The sequence below is a fragment of the Sinocyclocheilus grahami genome, unplaced genomic scaffold, assembly GCF_001515645.1.
Source record: "Sinocyclocheilus grahami isolate Dianchi unplaced genomic scaffold, SAMN03320097.WGS_v1.1 scaffold674.1, whole genome shotgun sequence".
NCBI classification, from domain to species: Eukaryota; Metazoa; Chordata; class Actinopteri; order Cypriniformes; family Cyprinidae; genus Sinocyclocheilus; species Sinocyclocheilus grahami.
In genome coordinates this window covers 60,452-73,437 of record NW_015505853.1, presented here as the reverse complement: position 1 = coordinate 73,437, position 12,986 = coordinate 60,452, and the positions used below count along the sequence as shown (strand labels likewise).

The 12,986-nt window shown below is 44.5% G+C and overlaps 1 long non-coding RNA gene across 1 annotated transcript in view; it reads right to left on the bottom strand.

The window, feature by feature from the left end:
* The window catches only part of LOC107559104 (uncharacterized), a 15,097-nt gene extending 9,341 nt beyond the window's left edge, over positions 1 to 5,756 (bottom strand). Inside the window, exons 1-2 of the long non-coding RNA XR_001605559.1 lie at positions 5,746 to 5,756; positions 3,898 to 3,906 (exon numbers count right to left, since the gene is read on the bottom strand). This is a non-coding gene — a long non-coding RNA (uncharacterized lncRNA). The remainder of the gene's footprint in view (positions 1 to 3,897; positions 3,907 to 5,745) is intronic.
* Between the last annotated feature and the right edge of the window lie 7,230 nt (positions 5,757 to 12,986).

Sequence of the window (12,986 nt, the reverse complement as noted above, 5' to 3'; positions counted from 1 at the left end):
GTCTTACTGAAGTAGTTCTGATAATTCGCTGTGAACCCACTATTTCCTAAGAATGTGTCGCTTAATGTAGACAGACGTTGTTATAATTATTTTGTTTAATAATAAAGAATGTAATGTAGCGCACAGACTTTATAATCATTGTGAAATTGCTGTTTATTTTGCTGCACCGGCAGTTATAGGGTTAATGCGGGAGAGACGAGCAAGTTAGTTAGGCTGCTGCGCCTGTGATACAGCTGTTCTGCATTCTGATTAAAAGTTAAGACACAGCATCTTTTGTCTGTCATTCTTCAAACATTACAGTAGACATATTTTGGTTTACAAACTGTATTGTATTATTAGTTAGTCACGTTAGCACTCGGCAAATGTATCCACCATTATTGTTTTAAGTGGTCACAGTTTAGCAGCTAAACTTTAACTGTGGGCACGATTCGCTTGCATAAGTGTTTTTGTATTTTATGTCATTATTATAAGAACGGATTGGAGCACTATATTATTGTTTTGTGTAAAGGTGCTTTGTCAATGGTAGCGCTCGCTAACTTGCTCAAGGACTCCTCTCTGTGCCAATCACGACAGGCTTGGCCAGCTGACCAATCAGAACAGAGAAGGCTTATGGAAGGGAGGGGTTTGCTCCGAACTTGCTTGGAACTAATCGTTTAGAAATCATTGGCAAATGATTCTAATATTAAATGAATATTCTGAGAAAATTACAATGTTTTCTGACCTTAGATGCATTTAAACCTGTTGTAGGGGACTCCAACACAATATTATGACACTTTAAAATACCATATGACCTGCTCTTTAAGGTACCTCTGGGTGTCTCTATAAGGTAAGATCTGGGCGAGCCAGCCGTGGACACAACAGTGCCCCTTTCAGAAGTGTCTTTGACCCATACATGTTCACCCGGTTGTAAGTGCGTCAGGTCATGTGCTTTGTGACTTTGGTCAAAATTTTGTTTCTGTTTCGGTCTGCATGTCAGTTCTATCTTTTTCAGCTTTTCCAAATCTGTGGACTCTGGATTGAGCTGAGACGGAATCACAGGAACTCGTGTCCTGATTTTCCTTCCCATGAGGAGCTCGGCAGGACTATAACTATTGGCAAGAGGGGCTGCTCGGTAAGTCATAAATACAAGGTAAGGGCCAGCTGACTTTTTCAGGAGGTTCTTGATTGTCCTCACAGCTCGCTCCGCTTCCCCGTTGCTCTGCTGAAAGTGAGGACTCGACATCACATGGTCGAAACCCCAGTCTTGTGCAAAGACCCGAAAACACTCTGAAGCAAATTGTGGCCTGTTGTCCGAGCACACCACCTCAGGGATTCCATGACATGCAAAGATGGATTTGAAGTGTTTAATTACAGCTTACACCGTTGTTGACGTTAGTTTGGAAACTTCAAAAACCTAGAAAAGTAGTCCACAATGACCAAGTAGTGCTTGTTGTCTTTCTGTTACAAATCCGCTCCTACTGTGGACCATGGCCTTGTTGGAAATTCAGTAGGCAGCATTGTTTCTTTGACATGTATTCTCTCACATGCACATGTGTCACAGTTCTCAATCATTTTTGTGAGGTCTTTATTGAGACCTGGCCACCAAACTGACTGCTTAGCTCTCTCTTTGCACTTTGTTATGCCAAGATGTCCCTCATGCAATTTTTCTAGTATCTCAGCTCGGTGTGATTTTGGAATGACAATCCTGATTCCATTCAATAACAGCCCATTTTGCACAGAAAGTTCTCCTGAGAATGACATGTAAGGCTGGAAAGTTTTGGCAATGGAGAACTTATCTGGTCATCCTTCCACACAGTATTTCTTTAGCTGTTAGAGTATGGAATCATTGTCTTGATGCTCTTGGATCTCTTTGAGCTTTTTTTCAGTAGCTGGAAGGCTTGCCAAAACAGAGTCAGCATACAGATTGATGTCTTCTTCGGAAAGCCCTTCTGCTGTACTGTTTATGGGAGCTCTAGATAAAACATCTGCTGTGGCGATGTTTTTGCCGGCCACATGTTATACGGTATATGAAAACCTCAGAAGACACATACGAAGGCGCTGAATGCATGGGGGAAGTTTGTCCAATTTCTTGGAGCTGAGCAGAGGAACTAGAGCTTTAAGATCAGTTTCAATGTGGAAACTTTTCCAAATGAGAAACTCTGCAAACCTCTCACAAGCCCATGTGAGACTTCTCTATTTGTGCGTATCGCTGCTCTGTGTTACTGAGAGCCTTCGAAGCATATGCCACAGGTTTCCATATGTTGTCTGCTTGCTTCTGGAGGAGAACAGCACCGAACCCATATGAAGAGGCATCCGCAGAGACAGCTGTATCCTTATTTGGATCGTACAGCGCCAAAGCTGGGGGTGTCGTCAGTTCCTCTTTGATTTTCTCAAAGGCCTCTTGCTGACATGATCCCCAAACCCACATATTGGACTTTCTCAATAAGTCTCTGAGTGGCTGTGTCTTCGCTGCCAAATGTAGTAAGAATTTACCAAGGAGGTTGACCATTCCCAAAAAACGCCTCACTTCACTGACATTACATGGTTGTTTCATTGCTTTAACTGCTTCCAGCTTGTCTGGGTCTGCACTCACCCCTGATGCCTCAACGATCTGACCGAGGAACTTGATTTTTGTCTTGGAAAATTCACATTTGTTGTTGAGTGTGACTCCTGCTTCCTGAAGTCTTGAGAGCACCCTTCGCAGGCTCTCATCATGTTCGTTCTGCGTTGACACCCAGACGAGCACGTCATCCATTTGGCAAACAACACCTTCCAGTCCTTCAAGAATTCTGGACATGAGTTTTTGGAACTGCTCTGGTGCAGAAGAGATTCCAAAGCATAGACGATTATAACAATAACGTCCAAATGGAGCTATAAAGGTGGTGAGCAAAGAGTATTCATTTGAAAATGGAATTTGCCAAAACCCTGCATTTGCATCAAGCTTGGAAAACACTTTGGCTCCTGCAAGTTGTCCTAATCTGCTTTCCACAGAAGGAAGAGGGTGTTTTTCTCTCATAACTGATTCATTCATTTCAGTGAGATCTGTGCAAATTCTTGCTTTACCTGTGCTCTTCGGTACCACAACCATGGGAGCACACCATTCTGTTGTCTCCTCCACCTTTGCAATTACAGGTGCATCTCAATAAATTAGAATGTCTCCTGTTCCATTCGCTTTAATTCGTCCTTCACCTTTGGTAAGAGAGAAAGGGAAATGGGCTTTGGTGTCGAGAGAGAGAAAGGTTTTGCACCCGGCTTTAGCACAATGCTGTAGTCACCCTCCATTTTGACTAAGCCACTGAAGAGTTTTGGAAATTCTTTTTTCACTCTTTCTTTGGAAGTTAAACTGACAACATCCAGCCTAGCTACCAGTTGAAGTGCAGTGACTGTTGGTCGGCCCAACAAAGGCATGTACAACCCACCCACAACGTAAATGTCCTGTTTTGTATATTTTTTGTGTCATCCGCCGTAACATCTGCCCCAGTGTCAATTTTGAACATTGTCTCGAAATTGTAAATTTTTATTTCAGTCATCCAGGGTTTCCCTGCTACATCAGATGTCAGTGAACCAAGGAATGCAATGTCCTCATTTGTATCCGTAGTTAGCGTTGCTGTATTCAACTCATATACCTTCTTTGACTTACACACTCTAGCATAAAGTCCCTTTTTATGACAGTGATGACATATTGCATCTCTTGTGGGGCATTGCTGCAGATTGTGACCTTTTGTGTCTCCGCATCTTGTACACTGTGCTCGCTTTCTAGTTTTTTCCTGAGGTGTTTTCTTTGCCAGCTGTCCATATTAATGGCTTTGCTTGTTTTGATTTCAAATTACTGTTCTGTTTAGTTTGCACGCTATCCAGCTGTTCATTTGTAATTTCCCCTTTGAAGTTTGACTTGAGCAGTTCTTGTTGTTTTTTTACTTGTTCATTCTGTCTAACTCGTACAACAGCCTTCTCAAGTATTAATTCAGGGTCAAGCTGTAACTGTTCTGACAGCCTTTTGTGACGATGAGTCTATGTCTTACCGTCTCATCGTGCAGATCTCCGCATACACAGTGCTCGGCTAGACAATGCAGTGCCATTATGAAGTGATCCACGGACTCGCCTACTTCTAACTAAATGTAGCCCTCTCTAAAATCCTGTTCCTGTGAGCTACGAAGTGATCATTTAATCTGTTCTTTACTACTTCATAGTCACTTGAGGACTTAAATGCTGGGAAGTTTGTATGTCCTTAGTTTCCTCCCCCATCATGTTGATCAAGGCATTTACTTGATTTTCATCCGCCTGCCTCTCCAAGCCAGACGCAATACAGAATCTTTCGAAACGTTTTATCTATTTCCCTGGGTTCGACGGGGGATCAGGAGCCCTGCCTGGGCTTGACGGGGGATCAGGAGCCCTCCCTGGGCTAGACTCGGGATCTGGCAAGCGCTTACGAGGAGCTGGCACTGGAGGGTGCTCTGGAGGAGCAGGCACAGCAAGGCGCTTTCGAGGAGCTGGCACTGGAGCGAACTCAGGGGCTGGAGCCGACATTGGAGCGAGCTCTGGGGCTGGAGCCGACACTAAAGCGAGCTCTGGGGCTGGAGCCAACACTGGAGTGAGCTCTGGGGCTGGAGCCGACACTGGAGCGAGTTCTGGACTTGGAGCCAACCGTCTTCTCCTCCTTTGATTCCCCTTTAGGTTCGGGGAGAAAGGCGTGATCAGCAGGCTTGAGTGAGCCACTGCCGGCGGGCTTGAGTCGGGATCGGCCGGTGGGCTGGAGAGAGCCGCGGCCGGCAAGCTTGACATCGGAACGGCCGGTGGGCTTGACTCGGGGTAGGCCAGCGGGCTGGAGAGAGCGGCGGCCGGCGACCGTGAGGATGCTGCAGCCGGTGGGCTGGTTCTGGTTCGGGGCCGGACGCTCTCTAGACACCGGAGGACTCCTTCCCTCCAGCTTAGTATCGTGGTGTCTGGGAGGTCCACGGGGCGATGGTAGTTGGCCCCGTGCCAGAACAGCGAGTTGAGGGTGGAGTCATCCAGGGCCGTAGCTGTTTTTTGGGCGCATTTATTACCAATTGTATAACCACACTTTTATTACAAATACATGGTTAAACTACGGTTAGTGTAGCAAAACCATGTTTTGTTTTTTTTTACCGTGGTTTAACTAGGTTTATAGTAACTAAGATTTTGTTTTAGTTTTTTGTAGTAAAACCATGGTTACATTTCGTAAAGGGATACTTTCATGTTATTTTATATATTTTTATTTTACCGCATGCATTTGTGAAAATGATTAGGCTATAGCTACACCACATAGAATAACGCTGCGGATTTCAAGGCACTTCAGTAATGTTATATGTTTTGTCAATGTTAAAATTCTTTTTAATATACTGTAGTATTAGATTCTATTTGGTAACATAATATCTACATACCATGTGTGGAACCTATTGAGTGTGTTATGGTATTGTGGGTAAGATAATAAAAAGTTGTCAGAAGTTATGGCTGGCTGTTGCGTCGTCCATCCTATGAAAGGTTAATGTTGTACCTACTAAACAACAGAACATGGTGTCAGAAGTGTAAAAAGTGAGCGATAAGCTCGTACGTGAGTTAGCGAAGTTGAATTTAATCTGCTTTCAGTTTTGTCTCGTTCTGTCAGCAGGAGGAGTTGACCAGACAAGTTAGCGGCACCAGTATGAATCAGTTTCAAGTCCCTCTGCCGGAAAATTTTACATTCAAAGTGGATGACTGGCTGAAATGGATAAAACGTTTCGAAAGATTCTGGCTGGCCTCAGCTACTGTTCCCCTTGCCGTTGTTCTAACAAATAGTGCTACTTATCAGATTATGCTACCAACACTGTATTTTTAGTATTGTTAGGTTTAAGGTTGGGTAGGTGTACACGTTAATAAAGCCTCAAACCACATTAATATCATGCTGGAAGCACAATCTGATAGGTAGCAATATAGTCGAATATGCTACCTGTTGTTTTAACGGTAGGTAGCAAAATCTGACAGGGTAGCACGAACAGGTATTATATAAAACTTCAGATCTGTTTTTTTTTTATTTTCTTTTACTTATTTGAGGGCACCACACAGCAACTTTTCAGCATTTCACCAAGCAAAAATCAAATCATAACAAAGAATAAATATCAAGCTCCTAACAAGGTCTCCGTGAGTTAATTCAAATGGTTTGTTTTCCCCCATGGCATAAATGTTTTTATGGGCGTTCCCCCAAGTCACTGCACTCGTTGTCTTCTGTTTTCAGTTTGTATTTCCACACTGTGAAGGAAAATTCGTACGAATCTATAAATGGACCGCTCGTTTTAAAATCATCCCTGTCTACTGACATTTATTTTGACATCCACTTCAAACATTACATTGCACATGACAACTTTTGTTAACTCTACAATACGCAATTCTAAATACTTAAATACTTTTCAAGCATTTCTTATGTATACATTTTTGCATTTTAATCTGGACTAAAACACGGCAGCAAAGAAAATAGATTATTATTAATAATAATATACTATTTTCTATTGTAAATTTCATAACCCATTGGCAGGTATTTCTGCTTTAATGAGGCATTAACCTCTAAATTAACTCTTAAAGGGGTCATATGATGCGATTTCAAGTTTTCCTTTCCCTTTGGAGTGTTACAAGCTCTTGGTGCATAAAGAAGATCGGTAAAGTTGCAAAGACTAAAGTCTTAAATCCAAAGAGATATTCTTTATAAAAGTTAAGAGTCAGCCACGCCTACCTAAAACGGCTCGTTCTAACCATAGACTGTAAAAAACATGGACGTACCTCTAAATTAACTCTTAAAGGGTCATATGATGCGATTTCAAGTTTTCCTTTCCCTTTGGAGTGTTACAAGCTCTTGGTGCATAAAGAAGACCTGTAAAGTTGCAAAGACTAAAGTCTTAAATCCAAAGAGATATTCTTTATAAAAGTCAAGAGTCAGCCACGCCTACCTAAAATGGCTTGTTCTAGCCATAGACTGTAAAAAACATGGACGTAGTGTCCGTGACGTCACCCGTTGAATTCTGAAGAGCTTTTTTGAAGCCCAAAGTGGGCGGAGCCGGTCGTCGCCATCTTGGCAGCGCGTCACTCCCGGATAATCGAAAATGGGCAAAGAGGCGGGACGTGGGTGGCGCTGAGGTGCTCAAAGTGTTCACTGCACAGACGAGAAGCATTTTTAGGAGTCCAATTCTGTCGTTTCACGTTGAGCATCCACTGGTCTAGTCTGAGAGGGTCTGGATCACCTAGAGGAAAACTTTACACAGACAAATAGATAGTTACCTTTTTCACAGACTACTTTGCACAGTCCTCATTCTGTTTGGGACATTTTAAAACACTTAATTTGGCTTAATGCATTAAGACAGTGTTTTTCAAAGACCAAACTCAGAAAACACATTATTAACAAATCATACTTATGTACAGACAAGCAGATGAGTCCAGGATAAGAACGCAACGTGCGTTTAGCGTTTTCCTCCCATTGAAAACTGTTATAAGGAAAGCGTTTACATGGCTTAATGCGTTAAAACAGTGCTTGTCTGTACATAGTATGATTTATTAATCATGTTCTCACTGAGTTTTGTCTTTTAAAAACAGTTTTAATCGGTTTTAATTCATTAAGCCACGTTAAGAGTTTTTCTTATAGCCTAACGGTTTTCTATGGGAGGAAAACACTTAACGAGTTTACAGGCCAAACGTTACAGCTAAATCACAGTCTGTTGGATTCTGGAGTGTAGTAGAGTTTTGAATAAAATTATAAAGAATAAATAAATGAATAAATAAAATTACATTACAATATCACTCACTGGAAAAATGGATCCCAGACTTGATAATTTTAAGAAATAATCTCGAAAATAACCCATAGACTGAATAAAACAAAAGCAGAAACACGGCAGAGATGCCAAGTTCAGCGGCTGATAGAGACAGCAACGTCAATCCACCTGTCACTCAAGTGGTCACGCCCTTAATTATGCAGAATTTTAAGGCTTAATATAATTTAAACGGATGAGTTATAAAAAAATTCACCCCCCTCACAGTTGTCATGAAGGGCAAAATTAGCTATATAGACCAAAATCATTTTTTGAACCAGGCATGTTTTTTTCTGCTGTAAAGTTGGACATTTTAACATGGGGTCTATGGGATTGATGCCCTTTTGCAGCCAGCCTCTAGCGGCCAGTCGATGAATTACAGTTTAAGTCGCTTCCTTGTTGGCTTCACGAGAGAGAGCGGGAGGTTGCTGCTCGGTTCTAACACGCCCCCACAAATCTACGTCACTATGTGGAAATATTAGCATAATGCTGCCCAAATGTGCACGCAAAGAAAGAAGGCGTGGTTTCAGGAACAGCAGTAGTGTTGATGCAGCATGTCAGGGAGACACTGTGTGATTCAGTGCGAAAGCAAAAGCACTTTATTTGGCCTTCCGGAAGTAGATGCAATTAGGAATCATTGCTTAAGATTTATTTACAACAGAACAGCACAACCCCGATGCTCAAATTTGTGCAACGCATTTTATGGACGACAGTTTTTTGAACCTAGAAGAGTACAAGGCTGGCTGTGCACAAAGGCTATTTCTAAAAAAAAAAAGGGTAAATTCCGACTTTGCTATGACAATCTGGCGCTTCTGAATCAGCGACTGTAAGTGTGTTTTGTTACCAGTTTAAGTATTTGCTATTGACTGTTCAAATGCAGAGTTTTGTGCAGCACAGAGTAACGCATCGTGTGTGTGTGTGTGAGTGTGTGTGTGTGTGTGTGTGTGTGTGTGTGTGAGGGGAACAGGGTCACATCACAGGAGAGTGAACTGCCTGACAGAAATCATAGCACGTCAGCTGTCTTTACCGCGGCTTGTGTACTGCATCATCACTGTGTCTGTCACGCGACTCTGTTGCCCTTTCGGGCTTGAACTGATGGTAAAACTAATGACATTATTAACTGTCTTGATATTTACTTTGAAAGCTAAAGCTGGCGATTATGGTAAGGGGCGTTACATTTCCAATGCGTGCTTGTGATGTTCGGCCAATCACAATGCACTGGGTTAGCTGGCCTATCAGAGCAGACTGTGCTTGTCAAAGGAGGGGGCTTTGTTGAAAACAAAGCGTTTGAGAGAGGCGGGGCATAGAGGACCTACAATAATGTAGAGTAATTGAAAAATAATGTGTTTTTGAACATTAAAGCATGTCAACATATTCTGTTACACCAAATAATACACATCATATGACCCCTTTAACTAAATTTTGATAATTTCTCTAAAAGCGATGGTTAAACTTTTAAAGTTTGCTTAAGAAGTATATCTTCATATTTACATCTTGAAAGATAAATATACTGAGTAAGACAATTTGGTAAAACTTTAAAATAATGTGTGTCAGTGAAACTGTATGTAGTGAGGGCCCCTTTTGAAAATATGCTTAGGGCCTCCAAAATGCGGACATTCACATGAGTGATAATGTACTATTATACCTTGTTTATATATTTACATAGCATCAGCCCAGCCTACATTTGTGTCCTCAAGATGGGAATTCCTGGTGCTACAGGTGGCTATAGTCTGTCCTGCTTAAAGTTAACCTATTATGCCCCTTTTTACAAGATGTAAAATAAGTCTCTGATGTCCCCAGAATGTGTATGTGAAGTTTTAGCTCAAAATACCCTACAGATAATTTTTTAGCTTGTTGAAATTGGCATTTTTAGGGTATGAGCCAAAATGCGCTGTTTTTGTGTTTGTCCCTTTAAATGCAAATGAGCTGGTGCTCCCACCCCTCCTTTTCAGAAGAGGGCGGAGTTTCTAGAGCTCGTGCACCGGCATGCCAGCAATAACAAAACACTTTCTCACACACTGAAAATGTCAGAAAAAGCTAGTAGCAGTGTTCAGCCATGTTCAAACAGGTGTCTTTCCGAATTCGGCACCCTGCCAGATTATTTATGTATTACACAGACGGCGAGCACGGCACGATAAAAATAACAACATAGCTGGTCTCATGGTGCCATCGCATGCTATCACAAACTTTATAAGTCCCACATATGATTATGAGCTTGACAAATTCAAGCGGTCAATTTCACATTGCTTTCATATGCAATTCTTAACTACCACATTCCTATTCACGATCATTCTAGTAGCACGTGAAGGCAGCATCAGTGAAAACAGACAGACAATGGTAGCTTTAGCAACATTAGCCTTACAGAGTGCCAAGAAGCTCTTTCAGAAAGGCAATTTGGAAAACAAACGCGTTATACTTCTGGAGGTGTAGCTGAATCATGAACAGTTGGCACTGCTCCATCCTTCAGGAGCAACTTTTGTGCAAAACCTGCTTTATACTGACCCTCATTCACAAAGCAGTCCGGTGTAATATGATTCGCGCAAACATAAACAAATTTCTGTAGAGGGAGCATTTTCTTCTAAAACAAAATTAATCCACCACGTCTTCAGCGGCTACGATTTCGGGAGTAAATGGAGAGAGCTATATGGATTCATACATCGAGGAACACAGGCAAGATCACACATGCAGACTCAGGGGTTGACGATCAATACAGGACAAAGACAGACTGCACAGACTCAAACTTAAATACACAGGGAAATGAGGATGATAACTAGACACACCTGGAACACATTGGAATCAATTACGACAGGAACAGGAAGGACCAAATATGGGCATAAACACTGGGACACAGGGAGCACATGGGGAACAAAACACAACACAAGCCTGATATGACGCCCCCCTCCGGATGGCGCATCCTCGCGCCATACAACATCAAAGGGGTGGGAGGATTGGCGCCTTGGAGATCCCTCAGGACAGACTTGGATGGGACGGGTTGCCCCAAGGCGGTCCCTCCACCATGGTGGAGCAGGCAACTCAGGAGGCCATGGCGGATCAGGGGACTTAGGAGGCCATGGCGGATCTGGCAGTTCGGGGCGCCGGGCGGAGCAGGCAGACTAGGAGGCCAGGGCGGCGTAGGGAACTCAGGAGGCCATGGTGGAGCAGCCTAGAGCCCTACTACGGCTGGAGCCCTACTACCCCCCCCCAAAAATACTAGGGGATGCTTATGGGCTCCGAGGCCCTCTGTGGGCCATGACAGGGGACTTGAGCCTTCCCTGGGCTTAACTGGGGATCCGGAGCCCTCCGTGGGCTTAACTGGGGATCTGGAGCCGTCCCTGGGCTCGACGGGGGATCTGGGGCCCTCCCTTGGCTCGACGGGGGATAAGGAGCCCTCCCTGGGCTAGACTCGGGAACTGGGAAGTGCTTACGAGGAGCTGGCACTGGAGGGTGCTCTGGAGGAGCAGGTACTTTCGAGGAGCTGGCACTGGCGTGAACTCAGGGGCTGGAGCCGACACTGGAGCGAGTTCTGGGGCTGGAACTCACACTGGAGCCAGCTCTGAACTTAGAGCCGACCTCCTTCGATTCTCCTTTAGGTTCGGGGTGAAAGGCGTGGTCGGCGAGCTTGACATCGGAATGGCCAGCGTGCTGGAGAGAGCTGCGGGCTGGACAGAGGCGCGCCTGGCAAGCTTGACATCCCGAGCTTGAGGATGCCATGATTGGTGGGCTGGTTCTGGCTCGGGGCTGGACGCTCTCCAGACATCGGAGGATTCCTTCCCTCCAGCTTTGTCCCGTGGTGTCTGGGAGGTCCACGGGGTGATGGTAGTTGGGGAGAAACAGCCGGGAAACAGATAGACTTTCGAAAAAACGGAAAACAAACATGGGGAAAGGGGCACCGCTTACTGTTCTGTTATTCGGTCCTGTATTCTGTCATGACTGCCTACTGTGGCGGAGATGAGGAGACGAAGGAGCACGGAAACCAAGAGGATTAACATCAAAGGTATTTATTCATGCAAACAACGAGGAACACAGGCAGGATCACACACACAGACTCAGGAGATGACGATCAATACAGGACGAAGACAGACTGCACAGACTCGAACTTAAATACACAGGGAAACGAGGATGATAACTAGACACACCTGGAACACATTGGAAACAATTAGGACAGGAACAGGAAGGGCCAAATATGGGCATAAACACTGGGATACAGGGAGCAAATGGGGAACAAAACACAACACAAGCCTGACACTAAAAAGCTTGGGAGACATTCTCGTCAGTGCCGCAATGGCTGACTGTGTACAACTCGCTGTGAACTCGCTCAGGGCGGTTCTATATTAAAACGGCAGTGTCTGTCAACATTCGTGGGTGGGGCCTGTGGCTAATGTGACGTCACAGGACCTACAAACACTTCCTGTTTGATGCTGCCGTGTGTTTTGAGTTTGAGCTCCGTCAAGTTAATTCTTTGTCATCTAATTTTTATCTTAAAATCAATTTTATACACCATAATTTTCGTTTCTATAACGTGTGAATATATCCCCTATCGTATTCTACAACAAAAACAATCAGAGCGCCTTGTTATCACTAGTTCTATTTTTGACTCCCCGAGTCCGCTATTAGCATATAGCCCGCTAGCATCGCCAGCGTGGTTGCCGCTAATCTCGCTTACATTACTAATACACTATTCACTGTTACTTGCTTTAATGGCGGATGTGTGTCTACCTTTGAGTGCAGGTGAGGACACGTTCTGGAGGCCGTGGAGAATCAGAACCGTGACCTGGTGGCAAAGCAGACCCAGCTGAGAGAGCGGAGAGCCGCGCTGGAAACATCCCAGGCTGATGCTCACAAGTCCGAGGTAAGTATACAGTGCGCTGCTAACTCTCCCACCACCTCTACTCCATGTGTTTCTCTGCACAGGCCCAGTGCACCCAGGACGCGATCTTCCCAGATGTCCTTCACTCCGGCGCCGGGACACCACGGACCCTGGGTGCAGCCGCAGCGGAAGATGCGAGCCAGGCCCCGGGCAACGACCTCTCCCCCTCCACCGCCTCCGATCTTCGAGACCTCCACCCGGAACCGCTTCGCTCCCCTCCGCGAGACGGAACGCGACGCTGTGATCATCGGAGACTCCATCGTCCGGCACGTCCGTGCTACGTTAGCTGAAGGTAAAGTGCACACTCACTGTTTCCCTGGTGCTCGTGTTCTCGATGTTTCTGCACAGAT